General features: G+C 42.6%; 1 long non-coding RNA gene across 1 annotated transcript; it reads left to right on the forward strand.

The window, feature by feature from the left end:
• The first annotated feature begins 8,342 nt into the window (after positions 1-8,342).
• On the forward strand, positions 8,343-12,019 carry LOC144367989 (uncharacterized). The gene is made up of 3 exons (XR_013427694.1): positions 8,343-8,517; positions 9,596-9,880; positions 10,545-12,019. It is a non-coding gene; the product is annotated as an uncharacterized LOC144367989 (long non-coding RNA).
• Positions 12,020-21,265: the final 9,246 nt, after the last annotated feature.

Here is a 21,265-nt window from a genome sequence, read left to right on the forward strand (position 1 = left end):
TTGAGCTCAGAGATCCAGCACTGCCAGGTAACAGACGTGGAGCTCACAGTCCAGCTGGATTCCATCTAGAGTGATGATAATGAAAGTCTTTGTGAAATAGAAAGCACTTGATGGATGAAGAGGCTTTGATTTTGGGGTGAGGGACATCTCTAACTGAGAGAACTCTCAGAGCAAACCCTCACAAACAGGATAGAGCAGGTGTGCTTGGATTTTATTCAATGGGCTGTGGGGAATGGGAAGGTTTCTTGGGTAGGACAATAAAGACCAGATTCACATTATTTAAAGATTAGTTACAGGACAGACTTGAGAGAAAAGAGTTGGCTATAAGGCAATTTAAAAGGTATTTCTGTTAATATTTTGTGGTAGGCAGAAATAGCAGTCCTTCAAAGAATTCCACATCCAAATCACCGGAACCTATGACCATGTTACCTTACATGGCAAAAGGGACTTTGCAGATGTGATTAAGTTAAGGATTTTGAGATGGAGAGATTATCCTGGATTATCCGGGTGGGCCCAATATAATCACGAAGGTCCTCATAAGGGAAGGAGGGAGGCAGGAGAGTCAGAGAAGGGTCGGTGATGACACAAGCAGAGCTCAGAGTGATATGATTGCTGGCTGTGGAATGGGCAGTCACAAGTCAAGGAATGAAACTGGAGAAGAAAGGAAGTGGATTCTCCACTAGACACCTGAGGAAATGTGACCCTGCTCACACCTGACTTCCAATAAGATCCATCGGAAACTTCTGATCTCCAAAACTGTAATATCATGAAAAAATTGTCTTCTAAAAGCCACTAAATTTGTGATGTTTCACTAGAGCAGCAGTAGGAAACTAATATAAGTTCTTTGGGTACAAGTAATAGAAAACAGATTCTGGCTACATTCAGCAAAAAAGGGAATTCATTGGGAAGATGTAGCTGTACAACTGTAAGCCTCAGGAATGATAATTACCAGGGCTACTTTGGGTAATCTAGATATCAGGAATAAAAGTGAGCAGCACTGAAGAAACATCTAGTCCCAACCCCAGCTTTTTCCATGTGAGAGTAGATAATCTTCTTCCCTTGCTTCCTCCCTCCTTCCCTTCCTTCCTCCCTTTCTTTCTTCCTGCAATACTGGAGATGGAACCCAGGAATGTTCTACCACTGACATACATTAATTAATTTTTAGATAAGGTCTCAATAAGTTGCCTGCACTTGAACTTGTGACTGCCTTGAACTTGTGACTTTCCTGCCTTAGCCTCCTGAGACACTGGGATGATTGGCATGCACCACCTACCCAGCTGGGACCTCCTTTAGAGTAACACTTTAGCCTCTTCCCTTCATCTACCTGTTATTCCCCAGAGGAGGAGGAATGATTGATATATATATATATATATATATATATATATATATATATATGAATGATATATAATTAATTAATATCTGATTAGTGAGTTTTGGAAGAATGACTTGAGCTCAACTCAGTTTTTTCTTTTTCCCTTTTAGATCTTTCTTTCCACAATAACTACAGGGTTTTTGCTCTCTTGCATGTTCAAAATTTCTCAGGGCCTAGACCTTACACAAAAGACTGAATTTTTTTCTTTTTCTTTTTTTAAAATGAGATAGGGTCTCACTCTGTTGTCCAGGCTATCCTTGAACTCTGGGGCTTCAGGGATCTTCCTGCCTCAGTCTCCTCAGTAGCTGAGACTATAGATATACATCACTAAGACTGCCTAAGTCTATGGTTTTCTAGCACTACCTGGGACTGGGTGAGGAAGTTTAATTTTTGTGTCCACTATTAGTCAGCCCACTTGTCTACTGGTAAAGACACATCTCTAAACAGCTTTGTCAGAAATAAAAGTAATATTCTGATCTCCCTCTGCCTCACCTCTGTGACTACCCCTTCATTTGGTTCTAAACTTGATGAAGTCACCCTCAAAATGCAATGAAGAATTTCTTGTGAGTCATTTCTCATTTTCTATATTTGTATATTCTATTCAAGAGTCAAATTTCTGGAGTTGGGAATGTAGCTGAACAATAGAGCTATTGCCTATCAGGCCAGGCCCTGCGTTCAATCCTGGGTACCCAAACAAAACAAAATCAAATTTGTTTTAGATTTGTTTATTCCTTGGTGAAAGCCAAAAGGGACCTTGACTGACACTTCCCTCAAGACTGCAGGGAATAGGAGAAGTAGTTCCCCCAGTGTAAATGGTGTCAGTTTCCAAAATCAGAAGAAAGGACTATTGGGTAGGCAGAAATAACAGATGTCCTCTACAGGGAGCTATTGCAAAGGTCTAGGAGAAAGATAATGAGGGCCTAGCCTATGGACATACAATGAATGGGACAGACCAGATGGTGATAAGAATGTCTGAATTTGGAGCTAGGTGACTGGTGGGATGATGGTGCCATTGATATTCATTTCTTTCATTCATTAATTGATTAATTCAAAATACTTCTAAGGAATATTTATTTTGTGCTCAGTATTGTGCTTAGTGCCAAGGATCCAGTGGTTAGTAAAAGGGAGGGCATTCATCCTTAGAGAACTTGCACTCAAGTGGGGAAAAATACAAATAAAACATTGTTGGATGCAATATTGGGGAAAGAACAGGTTTCAGAGAGAACACGGTGCAGGGCCTCTAACTCAGATTTGAGGGAAATTTAATATAAGTGAGATGGAATCTTAAAGATAAGGAGGATTTGCCTAGAGGAGAGAAAGAAGCATATTCCAAAAACGTCAGCATGTGCCAAGGCCTAGAAATAAGAGAGACTGTGGAAAGCCAAGGGAACTGTGTGGTACTTGGCAGAGGAACGTGGGTCTTGTGTTGTGGTAATCCTCTACTCCTAGGGACCTGGTAGAAAACAGAGTCACCCTTCCCCCTGCAGAAGTGGAAAGAGCAGAATCTGCCTGCCTCTATGGAAACGTAGGCCCAGGCTTGCCAGCAGAATGTTCTTGCCCAGGACTTTGACCCTTGAAGGAGAAAGGTGTAGGGGCGGGCCCTATTCTCCTGGAAATGAGAGTCCAGCAGCTGTGGGTGGCCAATGGCCAGTCTTGGCTGTTCAGCCAGACTCTGACTGTGCCATGTCTCTGGCTATGTTCTCAGCCTAATTGCTCTTGGTTCCTACTCAGGTTTGGAATTCATGAAAACCACATATTGTTCAAGAAATCCATTCACTGCCTAGGTTAGCCTCCTAGAACCCTGATTGGTATACAGCCAGGAGAGGGTCAGTCTAATTGGAGTTAAAACCTGAGGGGATAGGGGAAAAAAAAGGGGGGAGGAGGGTAGGCAGAGTCCCACAGGAATTTTTCCTATAGGATTTGGGGAAGGTCTTGCTTTCCAGTAAAAAGAGAAATGCTGTTGGAGGAAAAACTCCCTGCTTGCCTGCTTTTGGATGCTGAGAGAGAATATAATGTCTGGAATTCAACAGCTATCTTGGGACCATAAAGGGAGAGCCAGAGACTCAAAGAGAGAAGACTCAGGATCTGATATTACTGAACTGTTCAATTAACCTAGGTATCACTTTCTTCCAGACTTCCTGCGATGAGAGATAAATCCCTGATATTCAAGCCACATTTATTTGAATATTTGGGTACCTGCTGTTAAAAACACCTATGCGACACTGCAAGTCATCTAATGTTGCTGGGCCTCAATGTTTCTTAGGAAAGTCTTGTTCGTGGTACTTACCTCAGAATATCATAGTAAATGTAGAATTAGATAGTGAACATAAAGTATTTAGCATAGTGCCCTAGTTATGGTAAGCCCTCAATACATGTTAACATTGCTACCTGTATCAAAACCAAGAAGTAGCCTGGTGCAGTGGCACACACCTATAATTCTACCCTCTTGAGAGGCTGAGGCAGGAGAATCCCAAGTTCCAGGCCAGCCTGGGTAACTTAGCAAATCCATGTCTTAAAATTAAAAAAAAAGAAAATGTGGCATGTGGTTCAATGGCAGAGCTCCCCTGGGTTCAATCCTTAGAATAACAAAATAAAATAAATAAATAAAAGGCTTGAGGATGTAGCTCAGTGATAGAGTACTCCTGGGTTCAATCCCCAGTCCTACAAAAAATGAAACAAAATGAAAAGCAAAAACAAGAGAAGAATGAAGATTAAAACCTTGAGTGGAAAGAGGTGGCTGGCACAGGAGTCAAGGAAAGATTAGAGAGTCATGAGGAAAAACCTACAACTTCATTTTACCCACCATTCCCTTTTTCATTTAGAAAACTCTTATTCATTTCTTAAAGTCTTTTAAAAGTATCCCATCTCTGTAAAACCTTCCTGGGCACCAGGCCCACAGCCTCATGTTCCAAGTTAGTTGTCCTGATACTCTGGATCTCAAAGTTTACCCTTCTTTTCTTGCATTTATCATGATTTGTTGTGGTTTTCTGCTCTCTATATCTGTGTGTAGCCTCAGACTATAAAGGAACTCCCAAGAGCAGAGGTGTCCTGACTAGATCTCCTGCCCCTAGCTTGGAACCTGACAGCTAGTAATAATAATAAAAGTTAGTTGATGCCAGGTACTGTGTTAAGTGCTTTATATATATTAAATCATACAATCCTCATGACAACTTGATAAGGTTGGTCTATTATTAGTCCCATTTTATAGATGAACAAATTTAAGAACTGAGAGGTTAAGTAACTTGTCCAATATTATACCAGTAAGTGCCAGAGCCAAACTACAGGTTTAGTGGTATGTCTCTTTGTCCTGGATGGTACCCACTCTGCTAATGTTGTTTTTGCTATGTAGTGGGTGCTGATAGATATTTGTAATTGAAATGATGGAGAAGAAGTGTCATCAAAGCCAAAGAAAGAGTTTCAAGGAGCATGTTAGTCAGTTTCAGCTAAGGTATGCTGCAGTGACAAATAACACCCAAATCTCAGTTTACAGAAAGGGCTGTTCAGTGATGGCTCTGCTGTATATCAGGGATGCAGGCCAAAGAAGCAACTTCCAATTATCTAGAAAAATGCTGTTCTCAGGAGAAAGGAAAAGATACTTGGTAGTGTACAGCTCTTCCCAACTCCATGCTCAATGATGTCACATTAGTGACTTGAAATCAGTCATGGTGACAGTATTTATTCTATGGATATCAGCAAATACTTTTCCCTTTAGAGAGCTGGTTGTTGAACCTTTACCAGCACAGCAGTGGAAAAGGATAATGATTAAATTGTGCATTGGTTCTTAAAGCTTCTGCCCAGAAGAGGCACAGGTCATAGATGCAGCACAGGCCACATGTACTCACATTTTATTTGCCAAAGCAAGTCTCATGGCTAAACTGATATCAATGAGGGCTAGTAAAATAGTTCATCCACAAGGAGGGGCTCTGCTGGAGAAGCAGTGAATATTGAAGAATAAAAACAATCTGCCTTCATGGAGGAGTCAAAGGTGAGGAATGAGAAAAGCCCCTTGGAGTTGGCATCAAGGGAGCAATTTCAGTTGAAGGAGTGTCTCCAGGACTCCCATGTACTCTTGCCTTGTGGCAACTCATCCGTAATTTTATTTACCAGACCTGTGTTCAGCCTACTATACAGTTTTACCGAGTGGTCCCAATGCTCTTGCTATGTCAGAAATACTGTTTTTCCTGCTTTATACATGGGGAAAATGAGGCTCTGTAGGACCAATTGGCTTGCTTAAAATCACACAGCTAGTGAGATCTCCCACCACATAGCAGTTTCATTTTTGGTGGACTGTGCTGCTTTCTACTAATGTTTTCTGTCTCTCTGGTTGGGAGGATATTATATTTCCTGTCCTGTTGAATTTAGGTGAGGGCTTATGGCTTGCTTTAGTCAATGGGACATGAGCAAGTGACATGCATGCCCCTTCAGGACAGAAGCTTTAGAGAGCCTGGTGAGGATTCATGTGTTTTCTTTTCCTACCCTCTGCAGTCATGGAAACCTGTGTTGAGATGGAACTTCTGTCAACCTACATCTCTGAGAAACTTCATTGAACAGAGCCTCAGAGTCAGTTCCAATGAGCATATAGTATAGTCAAAGACTTTAATTTGTGTTTGAAGCTAACTGATATTTTCATAATTGTTTCTTACAGCAACCAAACCTGTCCCATCCTATCTATCCCTCATTAGGGTCAGATTAGAGACTAGACAAAGGCCTCCCACCAAGTGGATCAAGATCTGCTTACTTTGATGAGTAGAGGCTTTGAGTTCCAGTGGCTTTGCAGACTTGGAGTTCCAGTTACCCACACTACTACCAATTCACTACCACCTGGAAGTCAGCTCACCTCCTTCTGTGCCCTTTTAGGGGTTCACAAATCCACCTGATTTGGTACCCCTTTCCAGTCTTCGTAACATGATTATTGTCCATCTGCCATCCACAGCAAAATGATGTGGTTTTCTAAGGAACCGACTAAGCCGAGTCACCTGAAACAGCCAAGTCTTTCCACTTTCGTTTTGAGGTCATTGTGGACAAATGCTTACTTCCATAAAAAGTTGCCAGCCTTCCAGAGAAAGGCTTATGACTTTATTATAATATGTTCTTATTAAATGAAAAATTATTCAGTGATACAGTAAGGCAGACTATTCAGGACCTCTGTGACAGGTGTAGGGACTCCTGCAATGAAGTCGTACAGTGGGGGAGAGAGACTGAATTCCACGCCAAACACAGCAGAGACCAGTGGGAATTTATAGGGATCAGTGTCAGGGTCAGTGGACAGAAAACTATCAAGAGGAGACAACAGTTAGTGGGATTCTGGCTAAACCCTCCTAACAGGGTTCTTGCTGAAGATGGGCCAGAGTGATCATATCAGATACTGAGGACTGGTGAGTTTTTGATAAGCTGATAGCCAGGTTCTTTAATAAAACTGGATTTTACAGGGAAGTGCACAGGTGGGCCTCATGAGATTCAGAAGCCTGACTAATGTGGCCAAGCAAAGACTCTTTGCCACAACAAGTACACATTCAGTTGGGAAATGTTGCAATTAGGCATGGCCTGTCAGAAAACGCTTGCAGAAGGAACCAGAAGTTCTATTGGAAAATGACAATGCAGAGCAGAGGGCACTGGGTTGGAAGCACTCCTAGAAAAATGTTTATTGAGCGCCTACTCTGCCTGGCAGTCAGGACTCTGTGGTCCCTGTGTCAGGGAATTCAGTCAAAGGCTGGGGACAGGAAAGCAAGTGAGCACAGGGTGCTAAGACATTGCAATAAGTGAGGCCTGTTGGCTAATTCATCATTCATTCATTCATTCATTCATTCCATCTGTTGTTTATTTATTGAGCTCTCCTCTTATGCTAGGGACTGGACAGTTAGTATAAATGAGACGGGGGAATATCTTTGTCCTCATGAAATTTAGATTATAACAGACACGAGAAAAGTCAGCACAAAAAGCCAAGGGAGTATTTAGCAGGGGAAAGCAACCCTGGGGTGTGGGTCAGAGTGTGTCATTAATCCCTGAGAAGGGATTAATGCTGTAGTCCAAAAGCATAGGGTGTAAGCCAAAGAGGGGCAAGAGATGAGGCAAGAAACTAGACTGTCAGGGTCTACATCTTGAAGGGCTTTAGGTGCTGGGTTTAGGTGCTTGGATTTAATCTGAAGATATAGGGGCCATTGGAAAGGTTTTGAGTTGAGATGCTTCAGGGAGTGACGATTCTAGTTGCCTTTTGGAACTCCGTCTCTGGGGGAAAATGGAGAGTGGGCTGGATGTTAAGAAATCAGAGCTAAGGAAACAACCCAAATGAGAGACATCGAGGCTGACACAAAGGCAGAGAAATGGCAAAGGCTTAGGAGATATTTGGATATTAATGTACAGGGCATGGCTACCATTTGACTATACTTCTAATTAACTGTTTTTATCATGGACAGAAACTCTGTGCTTATGTGACTGGCTGTTTAACATCTCCCTTCCCAAGTAGGCCATAAGTTCCATGAGGACAGGGATTAAGTCTGTATTGCTCACCACATAATCCTGGGGACAGTGTCACACACAATGCCCAGCACATAATAAATGCTGTGAGTGAATGAACGAATGAGGTGGAAGAGGAGGAGCTAAGGACAATGATAGTGACGATTCTTGGAACTAGTTTAAGGAATATCAACATCTTCAACTAAACATCAAAGAGTTTTTTGAAAGATTTCTATCCACCGTAATCTGTCAGACCCCCTTTCTGGACATTGGGTTCCCTGATGACATCTCCAATGGGTTCTAAAGCTTTTCAGTGAGTTTTAGTTACTAATGGAGCTTATTATTTCAGGTTATATTTCTTTTTTTCCATTTTCCTTCCTCCCTGGGGATCAAACCAAGGGCCTCCTGTGTGCCTGACAACTTTTCTACCACTCTTTGCAGTTTTGAAGGTCAGTCTCCCTTTAGTTCGAAGTCCAGCAGGCAGGGCTTGTGGCTAGAGAGGAAGTAGGTGTGGTCTGCTCTTTCTGTCCTGCCCTCTGGTGGGCAGGGACTAGAAGGAAATAAAGAGGACTTGTTTCTCTAGGTGTCCTTGGCTGGCCCTTGGTCGACCCCTTCCTCCTCACAGCTTTGGAGGTACCTGTTCTGGACCTGAGTCATCACAGCTGCCGGATCATTGTCTATAGACACAGCATGTATGTGTGTGTGTGTGTAGCGGGGTGTGGGTGGGATATCCCCACAAACCAAGCCGAAAAAGGGCGTGGTGCTAAGCAGTCCTCGGTGGGCAAGCCTCCTCTGGTTCTCCCTTCACAGCTCACCTCTGCCCCCAGCAGGCCCAGTCACCCCTATTGCATCTACTCTGCAGCCCCAGCCCTGGGGCCTGTGGACCTGGTGAAATCCATCTTTCTATTTGCTTTGCCCTCTTGCCACCTGGTCACATCCTTGACATTCTCTCCAATGCCCTTTCCTCTGTGTCAGTAGCACCAAGGCAGGTTGGCAGGTGAAGTCAGTTGCTCAACAGACAAGGAATGAGAAGCCAGACGCCCTCTGGTGGCTCCTCAAACCCAATAAATAATTCACCTGACTTGTTCGAGTTATCTAGATGTATAGCAGATACGCCAAACTTTGTGGCATAACACAACCTCTAGTTCATCCTGTTTGTAGAGTCTGAGTCAGGAATTTAGCTAGGCATAGGGGGGATGGCTGGTCTCTGTTTTCAGTAGGTGGCTTCCAAAATAGCTCCCAGGACTCCTGCCTCCTGATAGTCATGCCTTTATGAAGTTCCCTCCCACATTGCATTGGTCTGTGTGACCAATAGAATGTGGAGGAGGTAATATTATGTGCTATGGTTTGGATATGATTTGAGTGTATCCCCTAAAAGTTCATGTGCCAGAAGCTTGGGCCCCTGTGTGGAGGTGTTGGAACCTTTAAGAGGTGGGATCTAGTGGAAGGTAATTAGGTCACAGGGACATTGCCCCGAGAAGGGTTTAGTGCTGGTCTTGTGGACTGAATGAGTTCTACCAAGAAGGAGTTGTTATAGAGAATAAGCCTGGACCCTCAATCCCTTTGGTTTCAGGTCTCACCATGTGATCTCTTTCCCACCCTGCTAAGACCCTCACCAGGAGTCAAACAGATGGGGCTGCCTTATTTGGGACTTTCAGTCTTAAGACTATGAGCTAAATAACCTCTTTTCTTTAAAATGTATCCAGCCTCAAGTATTTTATTAAAACAATAGAAAACTTCTATTATTCTATATGTTGCTTTTGAATCTAGATTATAAAAAATATGGTGGCTTCTGACTCTCTGCCCCTTGGATCACTCATTCTGGGAGAGGCCAGCTGTCACATTTGAGGATGGTCACATGTAGAGAGGCCCATCTGGAGAGGAACTGAGGCGTCTTGCCAATCCATGTGAATGGGCTTGAAATGGATTCTCTGCCCTGGAGAAAACTTGGATGACTGTAGTCTTGGCTGACAGCTTAACTAAAACTTTGCGAGAGACCCTGAGTCAGAATCACCCAGATATGCCACTCTTGGATTCCTGTCTATCAGAAACTGTGTGAATTGATACATGCTTTTTGTTGTTGTTGTTGTTGTTTTAAGCAGTTGCAATTAGTGTGTGGGGGGGTGGGTACTGGGGATTGAACTCAGGGGAATTCGAACACTGAGCCACATCCTAGCCCTATTTTGTATTTTATTTAGAGACTCGGTTTCACTGAGTTGCTTAGCTCCTTGCTTTTGTTGAGGCTGGCTTCGAACTTGTCCTCCTGTCTCAGTCTCTTGAGCTGCTGGATTACAGGCATGTGCCACGGTACCCAGCTCAGTAGTTGCATTTTAAAGTAATTTATTGTGTAGCAATAGATAAGGATCCACTGCTCCTTGTGGTGTGGGGCTTAGTTGGAAACACTCAGATGGCTGAGGACTGAAATCACCTGAAGGTTACTTCACACACATGCATGATGCCTGAGCTGGGACTGTCACCTGGTGGAAATACGTAACTGGGATTTTTTTTTTTTTTAAGTCATGGCAGTTGGGTTCCAAGAGGGAGCTTCCATAAAATGACCTTCCAAAAGACTGAGCTTCAAAGGAGTAGCAAGGTTTCTTTTGAACTAGGCTCGGAAGTAAAACAGAGTAACTTCTGCAGCATGCTTTTGGTCAGGAGTGAGTCACTTAGGCCAGCCCATACCCAAGGGAGGAGAATGTGACTTGTTCTCTTGATGTAGGAATGACAAGGTCAAGTTGCAGAAGAATAAATGGAATGGAAGAGATTTCAGAGCCATCTTTGCACAATACAGCCATACCTGCCCGGCCCTGGGAAGAAAACCCATGCATTGCTCTCCGCATTGCCCCTCAGGAACGGAGGGACAGATGGCTTCTTTTCATAAGCCCTGCACACTTCCAGAACTGGGAGTAAGGCTCATTCTGCTGAAGTGGCTCTTCCTGTCAAGTCCTGGGGAGAGCCAGCAGTGCTTTGGGCTTGGAAGATGGGTACTTCTTGCCTTTTGTTCTCAGTTATTGACTCTGGTACAAATCCTACCTTTCTAGAAAAACAGAGAAGATCCCATTTGGCATCTCACCCCACCAAGTTCACCTCACTCTTTCTCTGCCAGTCACTGTACTTAGCCCTTCACCTCCAGGAGTCCTGCACCTACCTTCCTAGTTAGGAATTATAAGTCCATTTCACAGAGGGGATCTAGAGGACCAAGGTCCATGGCTGCCAGGTGGTGGAGGAGGGAATCGATGCTAGTTCTGACCTTTTTTTCAACCTTCTAGGTTTTCTGGGATTTCAGAAAGCCTGCAAGTATAGGAGCTTCAGCCCTGGTTTCCTCAGGTTATTCCAAGGGTGAGGCCAGAGTGAACAGTGTGAGAGGGGAGGAGGGAGCTATTTACTGGAGGTAGGACCTTAAAACCCTGTCTGGCAGTCATTGAGAATACAAATATCAATAAATGCTAGAGAGGATGTGAAGATTAAGAAACACTATTACACGGTTGGTGGGATCATAAATTAGTACAACACTATAGAAATCGGTACAGAGACTCCTCAAAAAACTAGGCATGGAACCACCATATGACCCAGCTATGCCACTCCTTTAGGTATTTGTCCTAAAGAATTAAAGTTATCATACTATAGGATACATGCACACCCATGTTTACAGCAGCATAATTCACAACAGCCAAACTATGGAACCAACCTAGGAGTCTACCAGTGGAGGAATAGATAAAGAAAATATGCTATAATTGCTGATGGGACTGCAAATGGGTGCAACCACTCTGGAAAACAGTATGGAGATACCTCAGAAAACTTGCAATGGATCCACCATTTGACCCAGCTATCCCACTCCTTGGTTTATACCCAAAGGACTTAAAATCAACATGCACAGTGTCACAGCTACACGGATGTTTATAGTAGTTTAATTCACAATAGCTAAACTATGAAACCAACCTAGATGTCCTTCAACAGATGAAGGGATAAAGAAAACGTGGTACATATACACAGTGGAATATTACTCAGCCTTAAAGAAAATAAAATTATGGCATTTGCAGGTAAATGGATGGAACTAGAGAATATTATGCTAAGTGACATAAGCCAATCCCCAAAACCCAAAAGCTGAATGTTTTCTCTGATAAGCAATGCTGATCTATAGTGGGGTGGAGGGATAGGGGAAGAATGAAGGAACTTTGGTTTGCGTAGATGGGAATGAGGAGAGGGGTGGGGTTGGGGTTGTGGGGATGGGAAGGACAATACAGTGTGACAGACATTATATATATATATATGTATGTATATAATTACACTCCTGGAGTGACTGCACCATGTACAGCCAGAGGAATGAGAAGTTGTACTCTATTTGTGTGCTATATGTCAAAATGCATTCTACTGTAAAATAAATAAGTTATTTAATTAAAAAAAGAAAATGTGGTATATATACACAATAGAGTTTTATTCAGCCATAAAGAAAAATGAAACTCTGTCATTTGTAGGAAAATGGATGAAACTAGAGATCATTATGTTAAGCAAAATAAGTTAAACTCAGAAGGTCAAGAGACATGTTTTCTCTCATATGCAGAAGCCAGAGAGGAAAGGGGAAAAGAAAGGTGAGGACGGATCTCATGGTAATCAAAGGGAGATCAGTATAGGAAAGGGATCAAGGGGAGGGAGAGGGGAAGTGCTGGGGAGTGATATTGGCCAAATTATGTTGGCCAGATTAGATTGTTATATTGTGTGCGTGTATGAATATATAGCAACCGAATCCATCATTACGTACAACTATAATGCACCAATTAGAAATGTGAAAAAAAATTAATAAACTGAAACAAACAAAAACCCTGCCTGAGAGTTGGGGCTAGTTTCAGATGCACACTTTGGGTGAAAGGGGAGGAGAAACAAGAGGAGGAGAATAGATTTTTATTTTATTTTCAGACTTGTCCTCAGTCAGTGAGCTTTCCAGTGGCCAGAAGGCTGATCCCAAGATGAAGGCCCTGGACTCACCACCTGCTTTGTTTGTTGTCCTAGAACTTCTGGAGATCCCCCTAAGCTCATGGGGCTTGTTGCTGCTCAGTTCCTGCTGGTGCTCAGCCTGCTCCTGATGACCTGCTGACCACTCTTTCCTAGCATGCTGCTTTTCCAAGTCCCAGGAAAGAATGAGCATTCCTAGCACTTACATTCTACCCGGTACTATCTCATGTTGGGGACCCAGAATAAAAGCAAAACAACTTCTGTCCTTGAGTTGATCTCAGTCTGATAGGAAGAAAAACATGAGGAGTTAACTTACAAGTGTCATGTTATAAGGTACATTTAATAAGGGTTAAGATTACACAAATGTGGGAGTGCAAAATTCAACAATAAAAGGAATGAACCTTTGAAACTGCTATCACATGGATGAATCTCAAGTCGTCCTACAGAACATGAAAGAAGGAAGACACAGTGGATGACTCCAGTTTCATTGCATTCTGGACCAGGTAAAACTATGGGATATATTGGATAGAAACAAAGTAAGTAATTTCTTGGAATAAAAGGGGATTGACTGGGAAGGGGCATTAAGTTTGTCTGAGCCTCAATACAAGTGTGGGTTATGTCAGAATATTCAGTTAAAACTGATCAAACTGTATACCTAAGATGAATTTCATCATATGCAAATTATATGTGTCAGGCAGCTTTCAAAATACCCCCCAATGGCCCCCACCTCCTGGTCTGTATGCTCTTGTGTAAAACCCCACCACATCAATCATTTTCCCGACATAATCTATCAGGTTGGTCTCTGGCCTGTAGGATATGGCAGAAGTGATGGGGTGTCACATCTGAGATTAGGTTGTCTAAAGTTGCCACAACCTAGAAGTTCTATGACTTTGGCAATTTGCTTCAGCTTTCAACTTCTAATCTGAGATTAGAAGATACTACAGTCTTCTCTTCACCTCTCTGTCTCTCCACTTACTTTGGAGAAGGCCATATGTTGAACATTCCTGTAGAAAGGTCCAAGAGGCCATGAAGCCTCTTGCCAATAGCCTGTAAGTGGATCCTTTAGACTCAGTGAAGACTTCAGATGTCTGCAATCCTATCTGACTGCTTGAACACAAACTCATGAGATTCTTGACCATGGAAGATAATAAATGTGTTTCCCACATTTTTAATTGGTGCATTATTTTTGTAAATAATGATGGGCTTTGTTGTTAAGTATTCATACATGTACATGATATAACAATATAATTTGGCCAATATCACTCCCCAGCACTTCTCCCCTCCCTCCTGCCTCCTGTTTCTCCTGATCTCCCTTTGATTATCATGAGATCTGCCCCCACCTTTATTTTGCTTTTTCCTCTCTGGCTTTTGCATGTGAAAGAAAACAGAGGTTTCTTGACCTTCTGAGTTTGACTTATTTTACTTAACATCATGATCTCTAGTCCCATCCATTTTCCTGCAAATGACATGATTTCATTTTTCTTTATGGCTGACTAAATCTCCATCATGTATATATACCACACGTTCTTTATCCATCCATCCCCTGATGAACACCTAGCCTAGTTCCATAGTTCTGCTATTGTGAATTGTGCTACTGTAAATATGGATATGCATGTATCACTGTAGTATGATGACTTTAAAAATGTTTGTTTTTTTTAAGTCATAAGTTTTGGGGTTATATGTTATGTAGCAAAAATGATAATATAATATTTTAATAGTCTAAACATATGGGGAAAATATATTTAAAGCGCTATTTGCTCAGATGGTTTTCCCAGGGTTTTTCAAGTGCTTTTGGTGACTCAGGCTTCTGGGCTCAGTTTCTGAGATGGAGAGACAAGGGGCTGAGAGCTCTGTCTAGACATCAGGAACTAGTGCCTCCAAAATAGACACAGACCTCGCCTACTCAACAGCCCCACAATAGCTGCACATGAGGCCTGGGCACACACTGGCTGGGCAGAGAGGACTTCAGAAATGCTCCTGGCCCCTGCCCATATGTCCTCAGCTGCAGCAGGAATCTACCCAGGGCTTAGAAGCTAGTAACATTCTGCTATTTTTGGAATACTTTATATTGCCAGGTGATATGCAAAGTGCTTAGCATGTGTGTTTTTATTTTCTCTTTGTATGGATTCTTCTTGACATAACTGTAGCCATCTGAGTTGGAACTGCCAAGATTGCCCTAGAATAACCCTAAATGGATTTTTGTGTGTAGTTTTCAGTACAGTACAGGTAGATGAAACCATCTAAGGAGCTTTGCATCTAGATCCCAGCTCTAGGGATGTGCCCTGTCTCTTTGATATTAACTTAAGATAAACCAGGTATATTCCAGCTAGGTGAAGTCATTTTTGTCCTAACCTATAAATGTGCCCCCCTTTACAACCCAAATTTTAGGGATCCAACTGGTCTTGCTGCCTCCCAGGACCATGTTTTTGTTAGGAAGTCCCCTGATAAATGACACTCTGTGCAATCCTGGAGCGGTCTGCCTCTCTTTCTTCAGTGTCATGGCACTTGGGGTCCAGTCTTCATACACTAGGACTGGGTTGTTCTAGAACACTCTTCTCAATAATTCCCCAAAGAAGACCTAACAGATCCTAGTTGACAGTGAAGACTCAGAAAGCTGAAGCAAATTGCCAAAGTCATAGAACTTCTAGGTTGTGGCAACTTTAGACAGAAATCCACATTTGTCTAGTTCCCAAACTAAGAGGCAGAGAGGCAGTAACCCCAGACTTGAAAACTATGCTTGCAAGAACAAGGAGAACAGCCACATATTCTGCTTTCTGATGAAAGACCACAAATATCACCCCTAATTCCACAGGGCAATGTATAGAGAGACTGGCAGATGATAGCAAAGCCCACGAGCCTCAGAGATCATGAGTCAGACAGGAGAGAACCGAGACCCAGAGAGGGAAGTGATTTTTCCAAGTGCTCTTCAGTTCTACCAACCTTCTTCTCCTTCTCTTCCTCTTCTCCTCCCTTCCCCCTCCCCCTTCTTTTTTTTTCTTTGGGGGGACAGTATGAGGCTTGAGCCCAAGTGTGCTTTACCACTAAGCTGTATCCCCAGCCCTCTTTATTTTTTATTTTGAGGCAAAGTCTTGCTAAGTTACCCAGGCTGTGCTAGAACTTGCGATCCTCCTGCGTTAGCTTCTCAGGTCACTGGGATTACAGGTGTGCACCACTAAGCCCAGTTATTATTATTATGACTATTATTATTATTTAAAGCATTCCAGGCAGAGGAAGTAGCTATACATTGATCTTAAGGCAAAAGAGTGCCTGGATACCAGCAAATATTTAAAGGGAATTCATCGGTGTTTTTTGCCTGCCTAGAATGATTTCCCTTTCTTCAGGTACCAACCCGATTCTTTCTTTGGGGAAACATCCTTTCCCCAGTCTCATCCCATGGTAAGTGTGGGGCTGGTCCCATCTGCCATCTGGAGGAGGCTTAAGACCTGGCCTAGCCTGTCAGAATGTGCTCATCAAGGAACGGGGCCAAGAAGGCAGGGCCAGGGTTGGAGAAGCCAGTCTGAAGAAGCAGCCAAGTCTGAGGAAGGCATTGCTGAGGCTTGAAGCAAAACAGATTCCCAATGACAGTTTTAAGCACTCGGATCTAGTTGGCTTCTGAACTTTTATCCCTCAATGGCTTAGTTACATGAGGGAATAAATGGCGTTTTGCTTGAGTCAGTTTGAGCTGTTTTTGCCATGGATAATGTGTTGACTGATCCAAAGTGTCAAGGGTAGCCTCAGGCTTAAAAGGAGAGCAGCAGTTGGTCAGGTGAAGAAATGAAGAAAAATGTTCTAGACAGAACAGCAAGTGCAAGGGCTCCAGGAGAGAATTGAGTGTGGCAGGTTCAGGGAGCTCAAGGAAGGTTGGAAAAATGGCTGCAGAGAGGCTAAGGAGATGGCAAAGATGAGGCTAGAGAGAAGTTCTGGATGGAGGGCTTAGAGGCTTTAAGGATCTGAGATGTTGTGCAAGAGCAAAGTCATTCATTGTAGGGGTTTAAACAGGTAAAACTTCAACTTAATTTGCATTTTGACAATGTGGAGACTAGATTGGCAGAGGTCAGAGCAGTGCAGGAGAATTATTTAGAAAATAATTGCAAACCTCCCAGCTACAGATGACAATGATTTAAAGTGGGAGCAGTGAACAAGTAGAGAGGAGACGGATGAGAAAGGGTGGATTTCATGGCAGCCAGTCTCCAAAGATGGTCCCCAATAAGTCATGCCTCTTAATATTTATGCTTTGTGGGATGCGTTTCTGTCCCACAAGGAATCTAGGGGAACCCTGTCCTGTGACCCATGTTAACCAGAGAATGCAGAGGAAGTGTTACTGGGCCAGACTGAACCTGTTTGTTTGTTTTTTTATTTTTCTTTCGTGGTATTAGGGATTGAACTCAGACTGAACTCTACCACTAAGCTATATCCAATATTTCTGAGTCAGGGTCTTGCTAAGTTGCCCAGGCTGTCCTTAAACTTACAAGTCTCCTGCCTCAGCCACCTGAGTCTATGGGGTCTTGTTGTGCACCACCATGCCAGGCTGAACTTAAGCTTTAAGAAGACGTAAGAAGCTCTGCTTTAGAGCTCTCAAGAGCCCTGCTCCACCAGGGAAGAAGGCCAGCTCCCTGGCTGTGAGGCCATCTAGAAGCCCCATAGGGAGGGCCCAACATACATGGAATGACAGAGGGCCCTATTCCTGTGTTCCAATTGAGCCTCTAGATGACTCTAGTCCCACCTGACATTTGATTACAATTACACAGAGACTCTGTCCTAGTCTGGTTATGTACTGTAAAAAAATACCCGAGATTGGGTAATTTGTAAGCATCGGAAATGTATTTCTCACAGTTCTGGATGGTGGGAAGTCCTAGATCAAGGTACCAGCAGATTTGGTGTCAGTTGAAACCCCATTCCTCATCGACGGTGCCATCTAGGTGTCCTTGATAGACAGGGTAGGGCAGTGCTCTATAGCCCCTAATGTGGGCATTAATTCTATCCATGAACACACAGCCATTATTCTGACCAGTCCCTCAGGAGCAAGGAAGTAGGTAACAGAGGGTTGGGTTGGCTGCGAAATAAAAGCTATGAAAGTAATATATCAAGAAATAAATAGAGCAAAAGGTAAGAATTATATATATTTTCTTTTTTAACATTTATTTATTTATTTCAGTTTTCGGGGGACACAACATCCCCGTTTGCATGTGGTGCTGAGGATTGAACCCGGGCCGCACGCATGCTAGGCAAGCGCGCTACCGCTTCAGCCACATCCCCAGCCCTATATATATTTTCAAAGAAGGAGTGTGACCGGTTGGGCCAACCAGAGGGTTCTGATTTCTAACAAAGAAAAAGCCTGGGCTTGCTTTATTTATATCGGTACAGACCAAAGGGGATGGATAGGGATCTCCTTCTGGGGAACACGATAAGAGTGGAAATCCATAGGTTGTTTGTGATTGGCAGGTTACGCCCATCTCCAGCAGCTGTGTTTGAACTTGGAGCTGTGAGCTAGGTCAGGGTGCCAGCATGATCTGGACTTTCTCGAATCAGGGAATTTCACCTTGGAGTTCCTGGAAGATTGGTTTCCCTGTCTTAATAGCTTGAACATGGCCCAGCTCACACACGGCTTACCCATGGCTCCCAAAACCTTATGGCCTAATTTCCTCCCAAGACCCCACCTCTTAATACTATCACCTTAGGCCTTAAGCTTCAACATATGAATTTTGGGAGGATACAAGAATTGAAACTATTGCAGACTCTAAATGAGATCATCAGAAAAACTTTCCATAAGAGACTGTAAAATCCATAGACTTGTTAGCTATGATAAAAATTGTAAGCAATTTTTAAGCGATTGAAATTTGGGATGATTTGTTCCATAGCACTAGCTAACTGATGTAGACTTGAGAACTATTCAAAGAGTGAAAAGAAGGATACGGGGTGAATGAAAAAGACATTGGGGTGATGCCAAAGTATTTGGCTTGGTTATGATTTGGGAAATGATAAGGGGAGCAAGTTGGAAATTGAGATTTTGGACATGTTGAATTCAAGGTGCCTGGGATCATCCATATAATAGCAATAATTTTGTGAAGCAACTTTCACAGGCTATATCCTGAGCTAATCTCAAATAAAGACAGGTCATGAGGAGCAAAAGCCCACCCAAGCCAATATAAATGAATGATATTGACAATGGTAATACTGGGTGCTAAGCATGTGCATCCCTGTTTTGATCCATTTAGATGAGTGTCAGGCCATTTGAACTGCTGTAATAAATTTCTTGGAGTAGATAATTTGTAAACAACAGAAATTTATTGCTGGGGAAACCAAGGTCAATGCAAATCCACTGTTTAGTGAGGGCTGCTTTCTGCTTCAAAGATGGCACCTTCTGGCCATTCCAGTAATGGCTACTTCCTGGAAGACAGTGTCACCTTGAACCATAGTCTCAGGATGCAGAGTCCAGGAAGTCCCATAGAATTATATTTATGCCCTTTGTTTGGAAACTTTAGCTCTCAAGATCTCAACAGCATGACTTCCATTCCAAGACAAATTGCCCTTCATCTTCATCCATTGATTTTTTTGCTCTCTGTTGTTGGAATAGGAGAAACTGGAGATATGGTTGCTCTCTCATTATATCTGGTGCTCAGCATTGAAAGCATTTGTTCTTACTTGGGGACATGTGCACCAAAGAGAAATGGACAAATGTAATTTTGAAGGGCCTCCTGAATCAAATCTTGTCCTGAAAACCTTTGTGCTATTTATTAAGGCTAAAACTGAGCTTTGAAAACTCTGAAAGTTCCAAGAAACAATAAATAGGTGGTTTCACCATCTAAATTGTTTCCTATTAGATGGAAACAAATTGATATCTGTTAAGTGGTTAAAAATGTTTTATTTGAAACAAATAATGCAATGAAAAAAAATGTAGCCTATAATTTGTACTTGCTAGTTAGAAAGGGAGCCAAAGAGGTAAAATGGATGAAATTTGTGCAAGTAATAACTCACATCTTCAGAATTCTCAAAGCACATGAAATAGCAAGAAGGAAGCTCCTGCCCTGAATCCCAGGAAATTGCCACTGTTCTGTTATAGTCACTGCTTCCTGAATCACTACTGAAACTTTTCTTCGTTTTTTTTTTTTTATGAGATTTTTGCTTAATCTCTGAAGTTTAAGCAAAACTATTGTACTTAGAGATCAAACATCTAAAAATTGAAACTTTTATCTCTGGGGGAAAAATGTTCAGAAAAAATGAATGAACGTATCTGATATTGAAATGAAGAAAGGATGTAATGTAAAAGAAAAAAAAAATCCAAAACAAAACCCTTGTTTTTGAAATGGAGATTTACATAAAAACTTTTGCATTAATTACCTAAGTAACATCATCCCATGGTGCCAAGTATTATATTGAATATAATCTCATTATGTTGTTAAAAAGGGAAACAAGATGGCATCTGCTTTTTAAAAATTATTTTTTATTTTTATGATATTGAGGACTGAACCCAGTGGGGCCCTACCACAGAGCTGCATTCCCAGGCCTTTTTTTTTTTTTTTCCAGTTTGAGACAGGGTCTCACTAAGTTGCTGAGGCCGGCCTTGAACTTATGATTATTCTGCCTCTGCCTCCCAAGTGGCTAGGAGTATTAGTGTCCATTACTGTACCCAGCATATGTCATCTTCTTTTTTTTGGGGGGGGGGAGAGTGTGTACTGGGAATTAAACTCAGGGGCACTTGACCACTGAGCCACATCCCCAGCCCTATTTTGCATTTTATTTAGAGGCAGGTTCTCACTGAGTTGCTTAGTGCCTGGCTTTGGCTGAGGCTGGCTTTGAACTCTTGATCCTCTGCCTCAGCCTCCCGAGCCACTGGGATTGCATGTGTGCACCACCGTGCCAGGCTGCAGATGGTATTTTCTTGCTGTGTCAAATGATAAGAAGGTGTAAAAGCAGTCTCTGGTGTCCCTTTTATACAGGTATTCATCCCATTCATGTGGGACCATTTCCTAAGGCCTCACTTCTTAATTCTATTAAAGCAGGGATTAGGTTCTAACAGGCATTTTGGGGAACATTGACATTAAGTCCATAGCACCTGGTCCCTTATGTATCTCACCCACATCAACCCCATGACATGTGTAGTCTTACTATTCTCATTCTTCAGATGAGGACAATGAGGTACAGGTGAATGGTGGTGATACAAAACTCAGTCTTTGTCCGGAGTTTTACTGATCTGCCAGTAAATGAGAATACAGAGTCAGTGTCAGAGGCTGTGATTCTAATCGCCAGGTTGAACAGAGGACTTTTAAAAAGGGGAACACAAAGGCTATGCTCCAGGTATGCCCATCAGGAGTCATAATTCATATCCAGAGAGCTGCCCTGAGGGATAGCCATTCTTAGATCTGTTGGTACCAGCTCCCAAGTCTGGATTTCTTCATTCCTGGGGTCAGTGAGCAGAAGGACTGATAACTCAGCCTAGGGCAGGAAGAATATTAATCTTGCTTTCCCTGCAGTTAGGGATGGAGAGAGGGA

The sequence above is a fragment of the Ictidomys tridecemlineatus genome, chromosome 11, assembly GCF_052094955.1.
Source record: "Ictidomys tridecemlineatus isolate mIctTri1 chromosome 11, mIctTri1.hap1, whole genome shotgun sequence".
In the NCBI taxonomy this organism is placed as follows: domain Eukaryota; kingdom Metazoa; phylum Chordata; class Mammalia; order Rodentia; family Sciuridae; genus Ictidomys; species Ictidomys tridecemlineatus.